This window comes from Vicugna pacos, chromosome 11 (assembly GCF_048564905.1).
Source record: "Vicugna pacos chromosome 11, VicPac4, whole genome shotgun sequence".
In the NCBI taxonomy this organism is placed as follows: domain Eukaryota; kingdom Metazoa; phylum Chordata; class Mammalia; order Artiodactyla; family Camelidae; genus Vicugna; species Vicugna pacos.
Window position 1 is genome coordinate 17,605,993 of NC_132997.1, and position 19,952 is coordinate 17,625,944.

Genomic DNA, 19,952 nt, shown 5'->3' on the forward strand with positions numbered 1-19,952 from the left:
GGTTGTTTATTCCTCCTAGTGGTCCTGGGGACAAAGAACAAGTTGTATGAAGTATAAGTTTAAAAAGACCAGAAGGAATTCCTGAGTGGTTCTTTTGTGAATGAAACATGCATGAGGCTTACCTTGTAGTACATGGAATTTTTAAAGTATCCCTAATGACCTTTCAGCGACCTCCTCCTACCTTTGGCAGGGGGAGTGGGGGTTATTATTCTTAAGCTAAATTTGCCAATTAGATGAGATATTGCTATTTTTATACATTTATTTAGAACAACTAATTTAATATCTTTGTTAATAGATGAGGCAATCTTCGAAGGAACCAAATCAAAAAGGTAATGGAATTTTTAAGGCTCCTGCACCACCATCCAAAGTGATAAACATTGTGACAGTACCTACTCAGCCCTACCAAGATATGGTTGCTGCACTGAAATGCGGAAAAGGAGACAAGGAAGTAAGCAGCCATGTACAGCTTTACTGCATGTGGATAGAATTTTGTGTGTTATCGAGCCTTTTAATGTCTTGAACACATATTAGAACCCTGGTCCTCAGTTTTGAACCATGAACTTACCTACTACTACCAATGTTTTACAACATTTCTTTTGGTCGCCATCTAATAAACTGTGCACTTTTAAATAGAGCCCAGGAAGCCCATAGATTTAAATTACAAAAGAAGTGGACTTATGTTTTCTTGGCAGTTATATACTGTTGTTCAGGATGTGAAGCACTTCAGTGATGTGGTGAATTAAGTAAAAATCAAGAGTTCACTGATGACATTGAGTACTTGTTAAGTGTCTTAAAGAGCCCTCAGCCTCTAAACACATGTTGCCTTAGATAATATCTTATTTTTGTATTTGGTAATTGTATGCATGCTCTTTCTCAGTAAAAAATTCTAACTGGGCAGAGCCAAACATTTGTGATTTTGTTGTCATAAGTGTAAGTTATAGCCAGTGATAAGTTAAAATGTGATTGATTTTTTTTTAAGGGACCTGATTCTACATGGATGAAGGGAAGTTGGATGATACAGCCTTTTAAAAGGATGGAATAGGATTCAGCTTCCAGATGCTTAAAAGTAGTGTTATGTAAAGAATCTTTTCAGCTCTTTCTTACTCCAAATTTTACATGTACAAATGATAAATTTAATTGTAGTATTTGATTTGATTTGAATCATCTTTTACATAATATAATGGATTTAATATCTTGATTTGATTGAATTATCTAGACATTTGGAATATGTCCAATTAGATATTATTTATAATCTTTATGAATCAGAAGCATTATGAAAGGTAGCTAAGATTATTTTTGCTTTTAATTTAATGGTAGTAATAATGTAAGGAATACACTGAAGGTGATCATGTTTTGTTTATTTTTTTTAAATATAATGTGCCTAATCACATACTATGCATCAATAAATTTCTAATATTTTGGTTTTCCCATTTTTTTTTCTTTTATTGTGATCTGTATGGGCAATGCTTTGATACCACCCACCCCCACCCCACCGCATGTCCTTTTGCTTGTTTTGGTACTATGCAAACAAAAAACTAATGCACTAGGTATTTTCAGTCCCCTAACCTAGTCTCTTTTCTTCTAGTGTTATGAGCTTGTCTACTAAATGTGCCATGCCCAGTTTTCTAATGTATTCAAGAGCACATGGAATGCTAGCTGTGTTCTTTAAAACCTTGGATGAGTCACAGCATCATCAGGTATTGAAGTTCCTGGGATTGAGAAGCATTATTTTAAAATCCTTCTTTATTTGGATATTTAAAAAAAATCATTCATCTAGAAGTATTTCCTAATTATGGGTTGAGTTAGTCTTATTTGCTAAATATTCAGAGCTTAATTCCAGAAGTTTTTTCTTAATAAATTTTGTAAGGTTTTTTTCTCATGACCTTTTTTCCCTTAACTGGTCAGTTTATACTATTAAAATACTACTTAGTTATCATAGCTAACATACCATACCAGAAATTTAACTCTGTAAGTATTGATTTTCTCTAATGAAAAAATACTGGAAAAAATGTTTTACTAGCTTTTGGTATTAATAACATAGAAAAAAAATAAAAAGATACTAAAAAATTTTTTTAACATCTGTCTGGATGTTGAATATAGGATATAGCCCATTATGAAAAAAATCAATTCCTCATTTTCATTATGATTTTGACACATTCTCTTAAAAGTAAAGCATACATATAAAAGTTGGGTTTAACATTTTTGGAATGAAAAAAAATCATTACTAATCATGGTCAGTAGTGGTATTTTGATGTGGCTTTATTATATTTTTGTTCAAGGAAATCTCCCAAGGCCTACTGCATTTTAATTTCCCAAAATATTTTGCTCTGTAAATTTAGTTACCTAGTCGAATGTTGAGGATTCAAAGCTTAAATCTTTTGATAGTTAATTCTGTTTCTCTGCATTGAAGTGTTGAGTACAGAATATCCCATATGTTAGAATATCGCAACACAGACCTTTTTGTTATATTAATGCTTACCTACATCACCTTCAATACGTGTAGATTTTATTATAAGCAGAGGGTCCTAACTCTACCTGATCTGAAAGATTTTGAGAGGACATTATATTAATGGTTTTCTAAAAATTACTTGCTTCAGCCAGACCTGATAAGTTTATTGTAAAGAAATGAGTCTGAATATGCTGATTTGAGCTGTCCTAGTTTTATATATTGACACAAACTCAGCTGTGTTTATTTTACATAAAAAATAGCTGTTTCTGATGTAGATTTTACATTTTTACTATTTTATTTAGTTATTGATTTAAAACTGAAATTTGATGTTACTCTATCATAAAGAACACAGAGTGAAGGGTATTTTAACATAGGATTATATATAGCTGAAAAAATATTTTGTAAACTCATTTAGCACAGAATGGCCCCCAAAACATGTAATTCCACATAAATGCCCCAAAGCTAAAGCATTTATGTAGGGAAGTTCTGAAGAAAGGAAAATTTTAAGCAACGGTCCTCTATTTATGCGTTTATCAAATTCACATTTCCCTAGAATATTTAAAGAGGGAGGTTTTACTGAGTAAAACATTTTCAAGGTTTCTAAAATATGAACAAATTTCAAAATGATCATATCTCCTGAAATTACCAATAATTGCTGACTTTTTTTTTGTCCATTGAAGAATATGTCCCTTTGTGCAGCTGCCTTCATGTACTTACTGAGTAGGTGCCTTTTGAACATGGATCTTGATAGAGCTAGCCTAGATCTAATGATCTGACATTTAGAACTGGAGCAAGATGCTTCTTCAGCTAAGCTGCTGAATGAAAAAGACATGAATAAAATTAAAGAAAAATGTGAAGGCTCTGTGAAACTGTACACGACAAGCACCTTGACCTAGAAAATATAATGATGGGTTCCTTCATTCCATTATAAAAGGAAAATTACTTTCAGGAAGTTTTTAGTCACCGTTGCCATGTGGCTTTGGACAAATCATTTAACCTCTTGGTTTATAATTAGCAGACTCTTCTGAGGTATTGCTCAACGTAATTCTGTTCTTTGCCTGATACTCCCAAACTGGTCCATCAGTATTTAGATTTTTTTTTCTCGGTAACAATTTTTATTGCATTTTGCCTAATCCTCTTCCCTTGTTTGTTTGTTTGTTTGTTTGTTTTTAATGTAAGTACATTGAGGCTAGTAGGAATCTGAATTCTTACTCTTTGTAGGTTTCAGGGATAAAGATTCAAGGGATTTTCAAAAGCCATTTTCAATGAGCATTCACTTATTCCAGAGTATCTCAGGATGTCTGATTAACCACTGCAAGAGATCAAGACCCAGAAGGAAGATTCCTAGGCAGCTGCCATTCTCTGGAGCAATGTCTCTTACCCTGGGATCATGGCTGTGGCTACCCTTATGCTCAGTGCAACTCCCCACATTAAGAGGACTATGTTGCTTTTGGTTGATTTTAGTTCTACTTTCTTCTGGCTTCTTTAAATCTTGTCCTAAAGATTAATAGGCCAGTAGAAGATAAGTGGTCTTGTCATTTAAAAAAATATTTATATATTCCCAACTTTCATATATTTCCAACATCTAAACTATATAAGCATTGGTTTTTCTCCTGCCCACAAAACTGAAGACTGCAGGATTTGCCTCAAAAGTTGCAGAATTCCTTGTGTTAGCCACATATGACAGGGTTATTGCCGTGCTTAGTTAAGGTAAAGTAGGGAATAGATTCAGGTAGAATGGGCTTCAGGGGGAAGGTGAGTCACCATTAAAAGGCAGGATACAAAGTTGGCATGTACTCAGTACTCTCAGTTACTAAAACTAGAAAAGTGCTCAGATTGTAGAGAAGCAATGCTTCTCCCTCACCAAACTCTCTGTATGCTATTTTAAAAATATATTTTACTTTTAAAAGTTATTTATTTGAACATTTTTACACATATTAATTTTTAGTGCTCTAACAGACTTTTTGAGCCTATAATTTTTATTTGCTGCATAATTGAATAAATATACCTTTATTAATATTTTATCTCCCATATTGTTGAACATTTAGATTCTTTCCAGGCATTTGCTCTTAAATAACATGATGATAAACTTGTTCCTTGAATTTTCTCCATCATCTGTTGTATTTATTAGGATGTTAAATGCCATTAAAAATTGTTTATATTGTGTTAAAGAGTTAACCACATGATTAAAACCAAACACAGTTGCTAATGTTAGGATACCTCTTTTTACACCACCACTCCACTTCAACTATTCTTGAGTTTTGTGTTTGTTTTAAATCTTACAATACACATTGCTTTATACAGCCGGGCCCCTTGCCTGGGAACAGTGGCTGCCCTGCAAACCTCTGTTGCTGACACAGGGAAGCACGTTCCTTCTTTCTTAACTTCGAGTTAGAGTCACCTTGGTGGGTTTGAAATGTGTTCTGAAACAGAATAAACTCAAAGGATTCTGTTAATCATTCTGATTTATTTAGGAGGCAACAGTGTTATTATGTGACTTATGTTACTTGTTAATTAACCAGACTGGAACATGTTTCTTTTTACAAATTGAACGCTGAGAGAATAACGAAGACCAAATATTTTACAACACAGACCCTTGAGTTTGACTGTTTTTACAAAGCAGATCCTTGAGTTTGACTCTGAAATACAGTATTTTATTTTGCAGCAACTTCCGGTTTAAGTGATAGTGAAATACTTTCTATTATTAGAAAGTTTTGAATTTTAAGTAAATTAAAATGGAAATGATAGTTGTTTCTAAAAATAATACTAACCGTGCTTATGTAACTTTTTAAAAAAAATTCCACGTCATTGTTGGTGAGAAAGGCCTTGACTGGGAAGAAAATGTAAATTTCATGCCAGTCTCTTGTGTAGAGTTAATGAGATTTGTCTGGAACTGTATGAGAATGGATGGGAGTGTCTGAGGCTCCTTTTAGTGCCAGATACTCTTGCAGTCATTTCTTGATGATCTCCCCTGACTGACTCATGGGCTGTTTGCATCAGCAGGATTTCCAAACCACTGTCTCATTGACTATGAGGGACCTGCCCTGTGTTTTACTGAGGAAGGCTCCTTTGCTCATTCTGAGTTCTCCAGAGAGGGTTTGGCTGAAGGCCGCTCTTATTAGGCTGGTGCCTTCTACCAGTGGGGGTTGAGGAGATTTGATGACTAATGGGAATAATCGTACTGCCTCCCAGCTGTTTTTGAGAGCAACAAATCCTAACCACTAGACCACCAGGGAGCATCCCAGCTGTTTTTGAGTAGGGTCTTGGTGTGACTTTCTGGCTTGGAGTAAATTTCCCCCCAAATCTTGTACATTCAGTCAAATATAAGGATGAAAATGTATTCCAAAGCTTAAAAGTATTTTACCCCCTGGATTTTGGGATTCTGTGACCATTGTTTGCTTCTGCTAGTGAGGATTGTGGAGGGTTTAACATGCTCATTTTTCACTGGGATTTTAGCTAACTCAGTGAAAAATGAAAAGGAAAGCAGAGAGCTTTGTTTTACTCCTGACATCACTTGGCTTACCCAGATTCAGCTGAGTCAAGGCATGGTAATGAAGGTAGAGGTCCTTTCTCCAGGCACACCTGACCTTCCTGAGAAGTATAGTTCAGGGAGTCATAAGCAGAGCCTGTCTTAGGAGCACACTGATGGTTTGGAGAGGAAGGGTGGGAGTTTTAGCTCTCCCTTAATCCTCCACTTTTGGTTTCTCTAGGATTAAATTAACATTTATGTAAATGTAGGCTTCTGTTTACCTGAACCCCTGGCCTTTTATTAATTGAATTTAGTTTGTGAGACTCTGGACCTTCTGCACTGTGGGAGATGTGGAGATATGGAACATGATACAGTATTCTGTACTCTGCATTATGTAGTTTGAAAAGCAATGTCCTAATCTAAAAAAGTTTGTCCATTTGTTGTTCTCTTTGGCGTGGAAGACCCTATGATTTGCTTGGAGGTCAGCCTACGTAGAAAAGACAGAGACTGGGAGTTCAAAATCTGTAGATACTGACAGGCGTATGCAGCATAGATAAACAAGATTACACTGTACAGCACAGGGAAATATACACAAGATTTTGTGGTAGCTCACAGCAAAAGAAAAAAGTGGTAATGAATATATGTATGTTCATGTATAACTGAAAAATTGTGCTCTACACTGGAATTTGACACAACGTTGTAAAATTATTATAATTCAGTAAAAAATTAAAAAAAAAAAAGAGACCCATTTCCACTGCCAAAGCCCTGGCTATTTTCAAAGACAGGGAAAGGATGCCATGAATGCCAGCTACAGCACTTTAGTTGGATGGGTTTCATAATTAATGTCTCCTTAAGCAAAGACTTCTGTTTAATTTGCCTTTCCAGACCATTTGGTAGAAATTGCAGAGGCACGGGGAAGACCAGCGCATCGTCATTGGCAGTCAGTGAGTACAGACAAGGAAGTGCTGGCTCCTTTATTTAAAGGTGGCTGTTTTCTTTAAGCACTTAAAAGAGATTTGGTTTTTGTCTAGTGAGTTGTGCTATAGGTGCAGAAGGACTGCCTTTGGGATCATTCTAGTAATTATTATGGTTAGTACAAGTTCCTCCCTCCATTCTCGAGTCTTTCTTTTAATAAAAATGTTATTTTATGAAGGTACCCAGCCTTGGAGAGGAGATGAAATTTGGATAAATATTTTTCAATTTGTATTTGCAGGGGCAGATTAAAACCATTCATGTAAGTAACTGGCTCATCTGGAGTTTTCCATCTTTTTTGTGTTCCTGCATCCTGTGGATAATGGACCATTCACTCCTGTTGATGCCTGGGGACCTTGTCACTCTGGCCTGCTCTCACTCTCTTTTTCTTCTTCATTCTGAGCCTTCTGCAGGCAGAGGAGGTCAGGCAGGTACACGTGCATTTGGGAAGGAGGTGGTGAAAAAATATGGACTAATGAGCTCTTCTGACTTTGGATTCAGCACTTTAGCATTGGTGCAGTAGGTGAGGTTATTCTTGGAGCCCCCAGTTTGAAGATTGCTGTGCAGAAACCCAGCTGTGCCGCTGGCTGCCAACACTCCTGGTACAAATATTGTCATTTGCTCTTGAGGCAATCTGCTCTTTCAATCCTAGATGCAGTTTTGTAATCTGCTGGGCAAAATAGTAGACAAAAATATCTTAAGTGGTGGCATAATCTTCAGTTCCAAAACACTTTAGCAATGTTTCCAGTAGAGGATTTGTTCAGCATGTCTTCTTTTCTCCTTTCCTTGACTTGTAAACATAATTTAAATTCATTTTTTCTCACTTGCCTGAGCCACAGTTTCCTTGTGCTGACTCTGCACCCACACAAAGGAAAGATGGAGACTTGAGTAATATTTCTTTAAAATCATACTGTGATTTTCTGCGAAGGCTTGGCATACCATGTTTGTTCTCTTGATAAGAAAGTAACTCGCCCAGAAGTTACTTGGTCAAAAAACACGCTACTACACCATGCTTTCCCAGCCCGTAGTCTTCCCTGTCTGGACGGTGAGTCATTCCGCCTTGCGAGGAGCAGGGAAGAAGGCCCCTCTGTTGCCTGCAGAGTGGGGGCTCACCGACAGGCTGGGAGATCTCCAGAGAACCTGGGGGTGGAGCCATGCTCCGTTGTCTCAGGATTCATCACTAGGACTTTCCTAGAGAGGGAAGCGTGTCCTCTGGGAAGTACTACTTTTCTTTCTGTTTTTGTGGCTTTCTCATTTTTCCCCCAGTCTGATACTTAGTAAGAAATCCATTTTCCAGTATGACTCCGTGTACATGTGCACACACAAGGTGCGACAGTTTTACAAAATAGACAAGTTTCCTATTTCATTAATAAAAAAAAAAAGCTGGCCTCATTGATTGATTTCACTACTTTATGGATTGTAATCGAGTTTTTAGCCTGAGGGCTTTCCCACTTTTATTCTTTAAAGAACTTCACATCACAGCAGCCTTGGGTTTAGGGGAAAAGCAGATGCAACATATGTGGAGGACTGGCCCTTGGCTGTGGGATGGGGAGGAGGGTTCACAGATCACTTGGGCACACTCTGAAAGGAGCCCCTTTTTGGATTGGCCTCATCTCAAACATGGAACTTATTAAACGTGTGCACTAAACACCTCCAAAAGATGTTTGATGTGGTGTGAACCTTGATGTGACGGACCAGCCAGGATAGTTTCGCACTTACCTAGGCACCTCTGTCATACAGATTTTGCCTTCAGCCCATGGGAGTTGCCGGATGGGATTTCATGCTCCTTTCCTTCTGCATTAACCTGAGTCAGGCTCACTTGACCTCCTGTCAGCTCCACTGTGTGCAGAGCCTTGGATCCCATGAAAGTACCTTGCACTGTTAATTTCCTCAAGCAAATGTGAAGTCCATCTCCACCCTGTGTCAGAAGGCTTGTCAGAAATGTAAAGGAATTTGAGGTGACATCAGTGATTGACAAGACATGATTACCCTTTCTCTGCCAAAGCAGGAGCCATGGAAGTGGGTGCAGTCAGGCTGCAGCAGGGCTCCCCCCACTGAGTCCCTGGCTGGCTTTTTGGTATCTGGGGCAGTGATCTTGTAAAGCCTGCATTGTGAAGTTGGTTGTGTGTGTGTCCAAAGGAAATACTACATATTAAATAGGAAAGCAGGGGTGGAAATTTCCAGGAAATTGAAAGATGAGGTTGACACGTCCTCATTCACTAATGATGCTTCTGCTTTTCTTTCTGAAAAACAGTGGTGATTTAAAGTTTGATCTTAGAACAAACTGGCTCTTATCCATAACTTTATAAACATCCTTTCTTAACTACTTATTAAATAAAATCATACTAATAAGTTGCCTTTTATTATTTGATGTTAATGACCCCAAAGCACCCTAACACAGCGTTTCTCAAACTTGCCTGTCAGATGAGGTACTTGTTAAGAATATTCTGGGACTTTGCCCTCGTATGGAACCAGAATCTGTATGGAATAACACAGGTGAGTGATTTTCTTAGAATCTGAGAACAGAAAGAAATGTGGGGCATGGAGCTAGTCCCGGTGTTCCCAAGCCTGGTGACTCTCACTGTTATGACCTAATACAGGGAGTCTGGGCCCCACTCCTTACCTGTTTGATCCCAACCTCTGTGCCAGGGGCTTTAGGGCTTTAGTTTTCAACAGGCTGGTCATTAGTCTGGAGCGGTAACCCACTCATCTTTTCAGATTCCTTCAGGAAAGGGAACTTGACTCAACGTGCTTGGTTATAGGGCTAGAAAATAGCAGCACAAGAAATCCTCTTCTGACAGATATTGATCGACTCAAATAATATTCACATTTCAGGTCCTTAGCATGGGGAGATTCAAGATGAGGGAGCAGGGCCCCTGCCCTTGAGGAACATGTATGGTTATCAGCCTTTCTCAAAGGATGAGTTTGGGGGTGGCATGTGCCCTGCTACCCCAGCTCTCAGGTGGGTGTGTGCCTGGGTGGGGTCAGAAAGCATAGGGCGCCTACTCTCCTTCCCTGTTGGCTGCTGTCACCCTCCATTTGGTTTTCTCTTAACAACTTGATGAAATAGCCCCAACATCTAGAAAATCACAGAGGCGAATATAATTAGTGAGCACGTGCCTCCACATGGTTTTAACAAATATCCCCCATCTTGCTGGAAACCTTCCTGCCTCCTCAGAGTCACTGATCCAGCGGTGGGGTGTTGGGGGCTCCTTTTCTTAGAGGAGCCTGCCCTCTGCTTGGCTTACTGTGTGGGTCCATAAATCCTACATAGTCACATCCCCTTTACATTTATATAAATGCTGTTAATGGGTATAATTCAGCAACTTTTTTTTTAAGTCAACATGTTTTTGAAATTTGTCCATTGTTACCATGTGACCTGACATGGTCCCATACTTATGAGTAAAATCAGGAAATGGAAGCCAGACAGATTGAAAACCTTCTTAGTGGAAAACATGCAAGAAGATGTGGGTGGGAGACAGTTTCTGTTGAAATTTTACTATAGAACATTGTCATTTATGGGAAAATAGTTGATGTGAATTAGGCACTATTTTGAATAGCCCAGAGTCAACTTAATGAGAATTAGTTGCATGTTGTCTGAAAAGTTCATTGTTTTAATTACTATGGGTGTAGTTATTGCAGTTTGGTTCCAGACAAGTGAAAGTTAAGATCTGTGGCATAAAATAGGAAGCAGAGGGGGGCTAATTAAAGTTCTGTTGATGATAAAAGGATGACTGATCAAGGAGCAGCTGGCTTCCCAATTTAAACACAATTTGTCCTATTATACGAGGACAGCCCTCCGCAAGTTCTCATGATTGTTTTTGAAAGGTGAAGGAATGTGTTTCAGCAACAAGTGTGCTGTTGCACTCTATATTTGTTCACCTTTTTGCCTTCAAACATTATGTCTTCTGGGTTTACCCAAGATAAAGGAAGGGGGGGTCACAAAACCCGGCTAAGGTTTTCAGTGGTGCTCAGTCCACTCCAGCCACTTACTACACCCTGGGAAAGCCCAGCTCCCTTTCTGCTTTCTTCAGGGAAGTGCCCAAACATTTGATTATATTTTGTATCTTTTTCTTATTTTTCCCAACACCCTCTCCTGATGGACTTCAAAATGTTGGTGCCCAGGCAATATCCCAGCAAGGCCCCTGTCTTGCCTAACTAAAGCACCCTATGTGTGTGTGTGTGTGCGTGCGTGTGTGTGTAGGTGACGGCTGAGTCCTGCTCTGGTCCTTGAGCTTCTGGATGAACTTATTTTGCTTGATTGTGCCCTGGATGACTTTCACCTTCAAGTGACAGCATCTCTTGTTGCTACTGCTAATAATGGTTGGATAAACATTAAGACCCAGTGCCCTGGATGTGTTTTGCCTAAAAAACATACCACAACTGGGTTCTCTTCAAATTGGTGCTGGGTGGGAACATGAGGTCACATGGCATTTGACTTGCCTGGAGTCAGAGGCTAGATGTGGGCTTCACATTTTATATTTATAGGTGCTTTGTGTGTTTATCTCATTTTAATCCTTATAAAACACCTTGGAAGTGATGATGATTATCCTCATTTTGCAGAGGAGGTGATTAAAGCATGGAGAGTTTGTGATGCAGCCAAGGTCACATGTTCACTAGGTGCCAGCAGTGGGTTAGAATCCAGGTTTGTCTGACAACAGGCTTGTGTTCCTCAGCCACTATGATCTACTGGTTTTGTGTAAAACTACCATCAAATGATTGTTTTTTTCCATTTCCTGCTTAAGAAAAAGAACTATTGTTTCCTGGAAAAACAAAAATCTTAGGATATAGTTTGTGACTTCATCTTATTTGATTATGTAAGTATCTATATGTGTGTATGTGTGTGTGTCATACACACACTTGGGAGGAAATCAATGTTTTGAATGAATGCATCAAAAAGTATTAAGTATAGGTCTCCCCCCATCAAGGAAGTAGCTTCATTCTGATTTTATAAGTTATACACGCTCTTTCTTTTAGCAGCAGCAAACAAGACACATATAGCTAGAAAATAAAAATAAAAACCCCCAGTGCCTTCACCATCAAGAGACATCATTATATTCATTGAGACTGTCTTGTAAAAGAAATAATTGACCATAAAGATCTCACATAACTGGTAATAAAGGTCACTATTTATTTTAGCTACAAATAGCATGAACCAGAGGTTTCAGGGCCATCATAATTGACATTCATTGTCACATGTGGTATATAAATAAACTGTCCAGTCCTCGATGCTATTTTTGCCCAGTCTGGTTCTGCACTAGTTCTGCTGCACAATGTGCTGATGTGGAGAGCCCGAGTGCAGGTTCCTGTCCTCCAGTCTCTGTTTCCAGCACAGTTGACACAGTGTGTGCTGTCACGGCCAGGGCTGGAGTGTTTTCCTGACCAGCGTCTCAGGAATCATAGTCATTTTTTTCATTCTGCTGTTTTGTGAGCAAATCAACCTACCACACTCTCCTACCTTCTCCTCCCCTTCTCTCCCTCCTCCTGTACATTGCTTGCCTGCCTTCCTCTCACAGAAGCATTTAGGAGGTGGAAGAGGTCTGGAAATGAAATTTGAGTGGGCCCCTTCTCCCCTGGTAACTCTGCCGTGTGTATTTTTGAAGATACTGATGTGGGCTGTTGCTGTGAGATGTCGGGAGAGGGGCCCGTGCAGGCCCTGCTTTGTCCTGAGTAGCCCAGCCTGGCTTGGAGAGCCTGCGTCTCCTTCGTCCTTCAGAGAAGAATAGGGCATGTTTCATGGTTCACAGAGCACCTGGGCTTCCCAAGGTACCGGGGACAGCTGTGGCCTACGCTAGGAAGCTTGGGCAGCCTGCAGCTCTCAGATAGCGTGCCTTCTACCCTGGGCACCATCATAGAATCTCACACATGTACTCTATGCTTTTTGAAGCAATTGTATCCATTACAATTCCTCTATGAGGCAGTTAGGACAAGTGTTATTTTCCCCACTTTATAGACAAGAGATACACAGCATATAAAAGTTGCCCTAAGTCACACACACAGACATAGAGCCAGACCTAGGTCTTTGACCTCTTGACCACCGTCTTGCCGTCAGACCGGCATTTCCCACAGTGTGTACCGCTAAACATTGGTTTCACAGTCTGGTATGTCAATAAGTGTCAGAGACGTGAGGGTTCATGTTAGCACACCCACAAAGCAAAATGCATTTGAATTAATGAAGGGTGCTGTGTTTTGCTTTGCTTTACTTTGTATATTAACATGAAGTTAAGTGTAGTAAAGGCTCAAAAAATTACAAAGTTGGAAATCCTGTCAGTGGGGCCAGAGGTCCCAAGTGTACTTCCTCAGTGAGCTTTCAGCCCAGGAGGAGCCATTATTCTGGAGGATATGTTGGAGATGCTTTCCTAGGCCCAGATGTGCTGTCTTGTGGGTTTATTTTGGAGGTACTCCAGGAGACCTCAGTGGTTAGGGGAAAACTGAATCTTTGGAGACCTGCAGGATGAGTGCACATAGACAGTGGCTGAAGATGCTTCAGGAATGGAGACTACCCTGGGAGTCCGTGGGAGCCTGGACCTTGGGAATGCTGTCATCATGTTATTGTCAGCAGTTCAGCAGGAACTCTGTGGAGTAGGATTGTAACCAGAAGACAGGATGGTTCTCCATCAGCAGGATCAGCATTCGAGGACCGGTTGTCAGAGCTGTTAGGTCAAGATTCATGAGCTGCAGTGTGAGTGACAGCTGCACTGTATGGCAAGGATGGACATGAGAAATTTGGACCAAGAAGAGCATGCTGCTGCATCTTGGCTGGTGTTGAACCAGGCACCTTCCCCGAGTGAGGCTGTGCGTATTGACCACCTCTGCCCCTGCTCTTCTTTACTATTTAATATTCAACTTTGCTGCTTTTGTTACACTTACCATGGGGAGGGGGTGTTTGGTGAAGGTGCGAGTGGCAGCTTCTACCTCCATTTCATTTGTCAGCCCTCCTACTTCCTTTAGGAGAAGCAGAACTTTGTAACAAAACTCTTACTTTGAAGTAAGTTGTTCCAACCAGGCAGAAATGATTTATTATTTTGCATTGAAATCTCAAACAAAGGAAGCAAGTCCAACTTCTCAGAACTGACCTTGGCCATTACAGTTGATGTTTGTCTTTTGTCTTGTCTTGTCTTAAATTGCCTTGCCTTGCTGGGTCATATGGTAAGTCTATTTGAGTCTTTTGAGGAATCTCCATACTGGTTTCCACAGTGGTTGCACCAAACTGCATTCCCATCAACAGTGTAGGAGGTATTGAAAGTTTGTACCTTTTGACTCCCTTAAGCCATTTCACTCACACCCCTACCCTCTGCTTCTGGCAACCACCACTCTGTATTTATAAGCTTGTTTTTTTTTCTTTTTAAAATTTTAGATTATACATTTAAGTGTGATCATATGATTTTTTTTCTCTATCTGAATAATTTTTCTTAGGATAATTTCCTTAAGGTCCATTCATGTTGTTGCAAATGGCAAGATTTCATTCTTTTTCATGGCTTAATTATATATATATATATATATATATATACACACACACATAATTATATATATATATAATATAACAAATATATATATATACATACACATATACACTTTATATATTACACATACATACATACACATACATACACAATTAGATACACATTATGTATATATATATATATATGCACACATACACATATTTACATGTATATTTACACATACCTACATATCTCCCATTCTTTATTCCTTCCTCTGTGGATGGGCATTTAGGAGGTTTCTACATCTGGGCTGTAATGAATTCTGCTGCTGTGAGCATGGGCTGCAGATACCTCTTCCAGATCCTGATTTTAATTCTTTGGAAAATGTACCCACAAGTAGGATTGCTGGATCATATGGTGATTTTAGTTTTAATTTTTAAGGAACCCCCATTCTGTTTTTTGTAATAGTTGTATCAATGTACATCCCCACCAACAGCGCATAGTGTTCCCTTTTTTCCACATCGTTGCCAGTACTAGTTCCTGTCTTTTTGGTAAAAGCCACTCTGACAGGTGTGAGTGGCATCTCACTGTGGTTATGATTTGCATTTCCCTGATGGTTAGTGCTGTTGAGGATATTTTCATGTACATGTTGTTTAATTGTACATATTCTTCGGCAAAATATCTGTTCAGATCCTCTGCCCACTTTAAATTCAATTATTTGGGGGGCTTGTTGTTGTTGTTACTGAGTTGTAGGAGGTCTTCATATATTTTGGATATAACGCCTTATCAGATACATGATTTGCAATTATTTTCTCTCATTCTGTAGGCTGCTTTTCCATACTGTTTTGATTAGTAGAGCTTTATAGTATATTTGAAATCAAGTCTCATGATCCTTCAGCTTTGTTCTTCTTTGTCAAGACTGCTTTGGTTATTTGAGGTCTTTCATATCTCCACACCAAGTTTAGAATTGTTTGTTCTATTTCTGTGAAAAATGCCATTGGGATTTTGATCAAGTTTGCATTAAATATGTAGGTTGCTTTCAGTACTATGGACATTTTAATAATATAATTTTCTAATCCATGGACACAAAATATATTTTCATTTACTTGTGTCTTCTTCAGTTTCTTTCATCAATGTCTTATTGTTTTAAGTTTAAAGTGTCTTTTACCTCCTTGGCTAATTTTAGTCTAGGTATTTTATTCTTTTTGATAAAATTGTAAATGGGATTGTTTTCTTAATTTTGCTCAATCTGAGTTTGTCATTAGCCTATAGTAATGCAATGCAGAAGATTTCCATATATTGATTTTGTATCCTGCAACCTTAGTGAATACATTTATTGATTTTATTTAACAGGAAGATATAAAATTCTAAATTTGCCTAAAAATATACTGAGCAACAGCTCTCAAAGTTAAAATTAAATCTAAAATCATAAATGGAGATTTAAAAAACTCTCTCAGTAATTGACAGAACAAAAATATCAGTAATGCTATAGAATATTTATGGTATAAATATTCCATATATTTAAACATTTACACATAGAACACTGCATCCAACAGTCATAGAGTAGTTTTATCTTCTAGTGCACATGGAACATCTACCACAGTTGATCACATGCTGACCTTAAAAAAGTCTTATCATAGTCTTAATAACACACTTGACAGGAATATTACCAGAAAAAGGAAAATTATGGAATAATACACCTGGTAAATATAGAAACATAAAGCCTCAAACAAAATATTGGCATATCAAATAAGGCATATTTCAAATAATACAAGTTAGCTTTGTCCAAGGAATAAAAGGTAGATTTAAGATTCAAAGTCAATCAATATAATTTACCATATTAAGAAAGAAGAGCAGAAAACTACATAATTATAGCAAATGTGGGGGAAGAATCTCATAAAATTTAGCACCTTTTCATTAATAAAAAAACTAACCCTAATCCTAACCTCCTACACTGCTGGTGGGAATGCAGTTTGGTGCAGCCACTGTGGAAAACAGTATGGAGATTCCTCAAAAGACTAGGCATAGACTTACCATATGACCCAGGAACCCCACTCCTGGGCATATATCCAGAAGGAACCCTACTTCAAAAAGACATCTGCACCCCAATGTTCACAGCAGCACTGTTTAGAATAGCCAAGACATGGAAATGGACTAAATATCTATCAGCAGATGACTGGATAAAGAAGATGTGGTATATTTCTACAATGAAAGACTATTCAGCCATAAAAATGACAACATAACACCATTTGCAGCAACATGGATGTCCCTAGAGAATGTCATTCTAAGTAAAGTAAGCCAGAAAAAGTAAGAAAAATACCATATGAGATCGCTTGTGTGTGGAATCTAAAAAAAAAAGATGAAGAAAAAAGAAAGAAAAAGACAAATGAACATAAAATACAAAGCAGAAACAGACTCATAGACATAGAATACAAACTTGTGGTTACCGGTGGGTGGGGGGTGGGAAGGGAGAGACTGGTAGTTTGAAATTTGTAGATACTGACAGGCATATGTAGAATAGATACCACATTATACTGTATAGCACAGGGAAATATATACAAGATCTTGTGGTAGCTCACAGTGAAAAAGAATGTGACAGTGATTATATGTATGTTCATGTATAACTGAAAATTGTGCTCTGCACTGGAAATCGACACAACAGTGTAAACTGACTATAACTCAAAAAAAATTTCTTTAAGAAATACTTAGTAAAATATGGACAAAAGTGAATTTCCTTAATCTGAACTATAGTAACAGCAACAATAAAACAATCTCAAGGAATCATCATATCTGATGATGAGATACTGAATTCTTCCCCCTGAGATTAGGACTGAGACAAGTACCACTTCTATAATTTATAATGAAGGTCTTACTCACTGTAATAAATCAAGTAAAGAAAAATATATAAAACCAGAAATAAATAAAACTCTCAACCCCACAGATGATATTGTTTATAAAGAAAATCCAAGAGTGAATTTACTAAAGTTGCCTGATACATAACATACAGAAACCAATTGTATTTCTATATGTAGCAACAAAAAAATTACAGAATAACAATTTTAAATAATAGTAGTCATAGTCTCATCAGAATACAACAAATAGCTTGGGATAAATCTGTAAAAGACACGTGAAGCCTCTACAGAGAACACTACAGCACATTATTGAAATAAAAGACTATCTCAGTTAGCGTGGCAGAGCATCCTATAATCACATATTAAAAAGATTCCGTATTGTAAAAATGTCAGTTCTTCTTAAATTGATCTACAGTTTCAATGCAGTTGCAATAAAAATCCCAGCAGGTATTTTTTTAATGGAAATTAATAAGCTGACTCTAAAATTTGTACAGAAGTTTAAGTACCAAGAATGGCCAAGACAATCTTGACAAATTACCATAAAGAGAATAGAGACAATAGAATTAGAGAATATACAAGAGTCAATACTTACAAAGGTAAACAATTAGGCAGTTTGTGCAAGAACAGATAAATAGCCCAATGGAAAAACATATCATTTTAGTTGGATCCAGCTTCAGGAAGCCATTTGATTTGTGATAGAAAAGTAACTCTGGGAGGAGTTCAATGACTAAGTCCATCCTCTTGGCTTTATACTCTCTGCTCAGCAACCTGGGGTAAACTGGTAAGACTGGCTTGTCTTCTATAAGCTCATGGCTTGTATATGAAAATAAAGCTAAAAGCTTGAGAATCTGAATGCATTGGATCACTTTTGGTAGAAGCAATGGATGGAGAGAAATCTATGTGTCATTTTCCATTACCTTTTTATGTTGAAATAATTGAAACCTTTCAGTAAAGTTGAAAGTATTGTACAAAGAAGTATATACAGTTCATCTCAGTTCCCCAATTGTTAAGATATTATCACTTTTTATTTTTATATTCTCTCCAGTTTTTCCCTAAGTTATATAGCAAACATGCTGTCTTCTTACTTATAAATATTTTAGTGTGTATTTATTTCCTAAAACCAAGGACACTTTGTAATGGGTTCAACTGTGTTTCCCCCAAGTCCATATGTTGAATCCCTAACCCTCAGCGTGACTGCATTTGATAACACAGCCATTAAGAAGGCGATTAAGATTAAAGGAGGTCATAAATGTGGGACCGTAATCCAAAAGGACTGACACCTTATAAGAGGAGGAAGAGAGAGCAGGAGCGTCCATGCTCACTGAGGAAAGGGCTTGTTGGGGCCACAATAAGATGGATGCAAAATAGGAAGAGAAGTCTAATGAGAAATCAGCCTTGCTGGCAACTTAATCTTGGACTTCTGGCCCCTAGAACAGTGAGTAATTAAATTTCTGTTGTTTATATCTGTTCCCAGTCCCTGGGGCTGCCTCGTTCCCCATCCTCAGATGAAGGTCTCTCCTCCTGCTACCACGACAACACCTCCGCCTCACAGCCCCGGCCATGGCTCTGCGGCTGCGGCCCCTCTGCGCCCCAGGCCAGTCTCCACGCTTGCGTGCCTGTGCTCGCGGATCCTGCCTTCTTTCTTCACCTGAGACCGCCGCTGCCTCTCTTTTCTGCAGCCATGGAGTCCTCCACTTTTGCCTTGGTGCCTGTTTTCGCCCAGCTGAGCAACTTCCAGAATCTCCTCCCAGCTGTTGGCGTAGCCTCCTTCATTGCCATCCGTGCCCAGCACCCGCACCACAGCCATGTCACTCCTGGCGACCCTGAGGCTGGACCTGGACAGGACCCTGGTCCCAGCTAGCGGGCTGGGCTGGCTCATGGACTATGGGAACCCCCCCCCGGCCCCTGCCCCCCTGGGCCCCTATGAGGTCCTTGGGGGAGCCCTGGTGGGCGGGCTTCCGGTTTGGGGAGATCCCCTGGTAGATGATGGCTTCACTGATTGGATGACCGAGCTGGTCGACTTCACAGCCCTTCCCCCTTTGGAGCCCCCTTGCCCTCAGGTGCCCTCCCCTCATCTTTCCAGATCTGGAAGCTATGGTCTCCCTCCTATAAAGGAACTTGAGCAGATGGAAGACTCCTTCCTTGATGCTCCCTCCTCCCACCATCATCCCCAAGTCCGAAACCGCTGCTGCCACCGCCCCTCCCCTTCTCACCTTTGACCTCCCCCAGGCCCCTGCCCTGGATACCCTTGACTTGCTAGCCATCTACTGTTGCAGGGAGGCTGGGCCAGGGGACTCTGGGTTGGCAACCCGGCCCCCATCCCAGCAACCCCTTTGTCCACGTCCACCCTCTCGCCCAGCCCCCTACCCCAATCCTGCCACCGCTCACGGGGACCATGAGCAAAAGGAGAGGGACCAGAACACGTCAGCGACTCTGAAGTACCTGCAGAGAAAGCGCCCAGAGGGCGAGGCCCTGGAGGGCGGGTGCCAGGGGCTGGAGGCGCGGAACCAGGAGCTGAGGGAGACGGCTGAGTAGGCGGAGAGGGAAATCCAGTATGTCAAGGGGCTGCTCATCTATGTGTACAAGGCTTGAAGCAAGGGGACTCGGAACAGCTAGCCAGGCAGGGGCTTTGTGCGGTAGGGGGAGCTTGTCTTCCGCTCTGGCTCCCTTGTCTTTCTGGGGCTGAGGTGGGAGGGTCCATCCCGCTGCCATCCCCCTCCATCCAGCTTCCCGTCAAACCCCTCCCTCCCTCCTCCCACCCCCCCTTT

The 19,952-nt window shown here is 39.7% G+C and overlaps 1 pseudogene; it reads left to right on the top strand.

Moving 5' to 3' along the window:
• Positions 1–19,917, top strand: part of LOC102537635 (cyclic AMP-dependent transcription factor ATF-5 pseudogene) — an 81,349-nt pseudogene extending 61,432 nt beyond the window's left edge.
• The last annotated feature ends 35 nt before the right edge of the window (positions 19,918–19,952 follow it).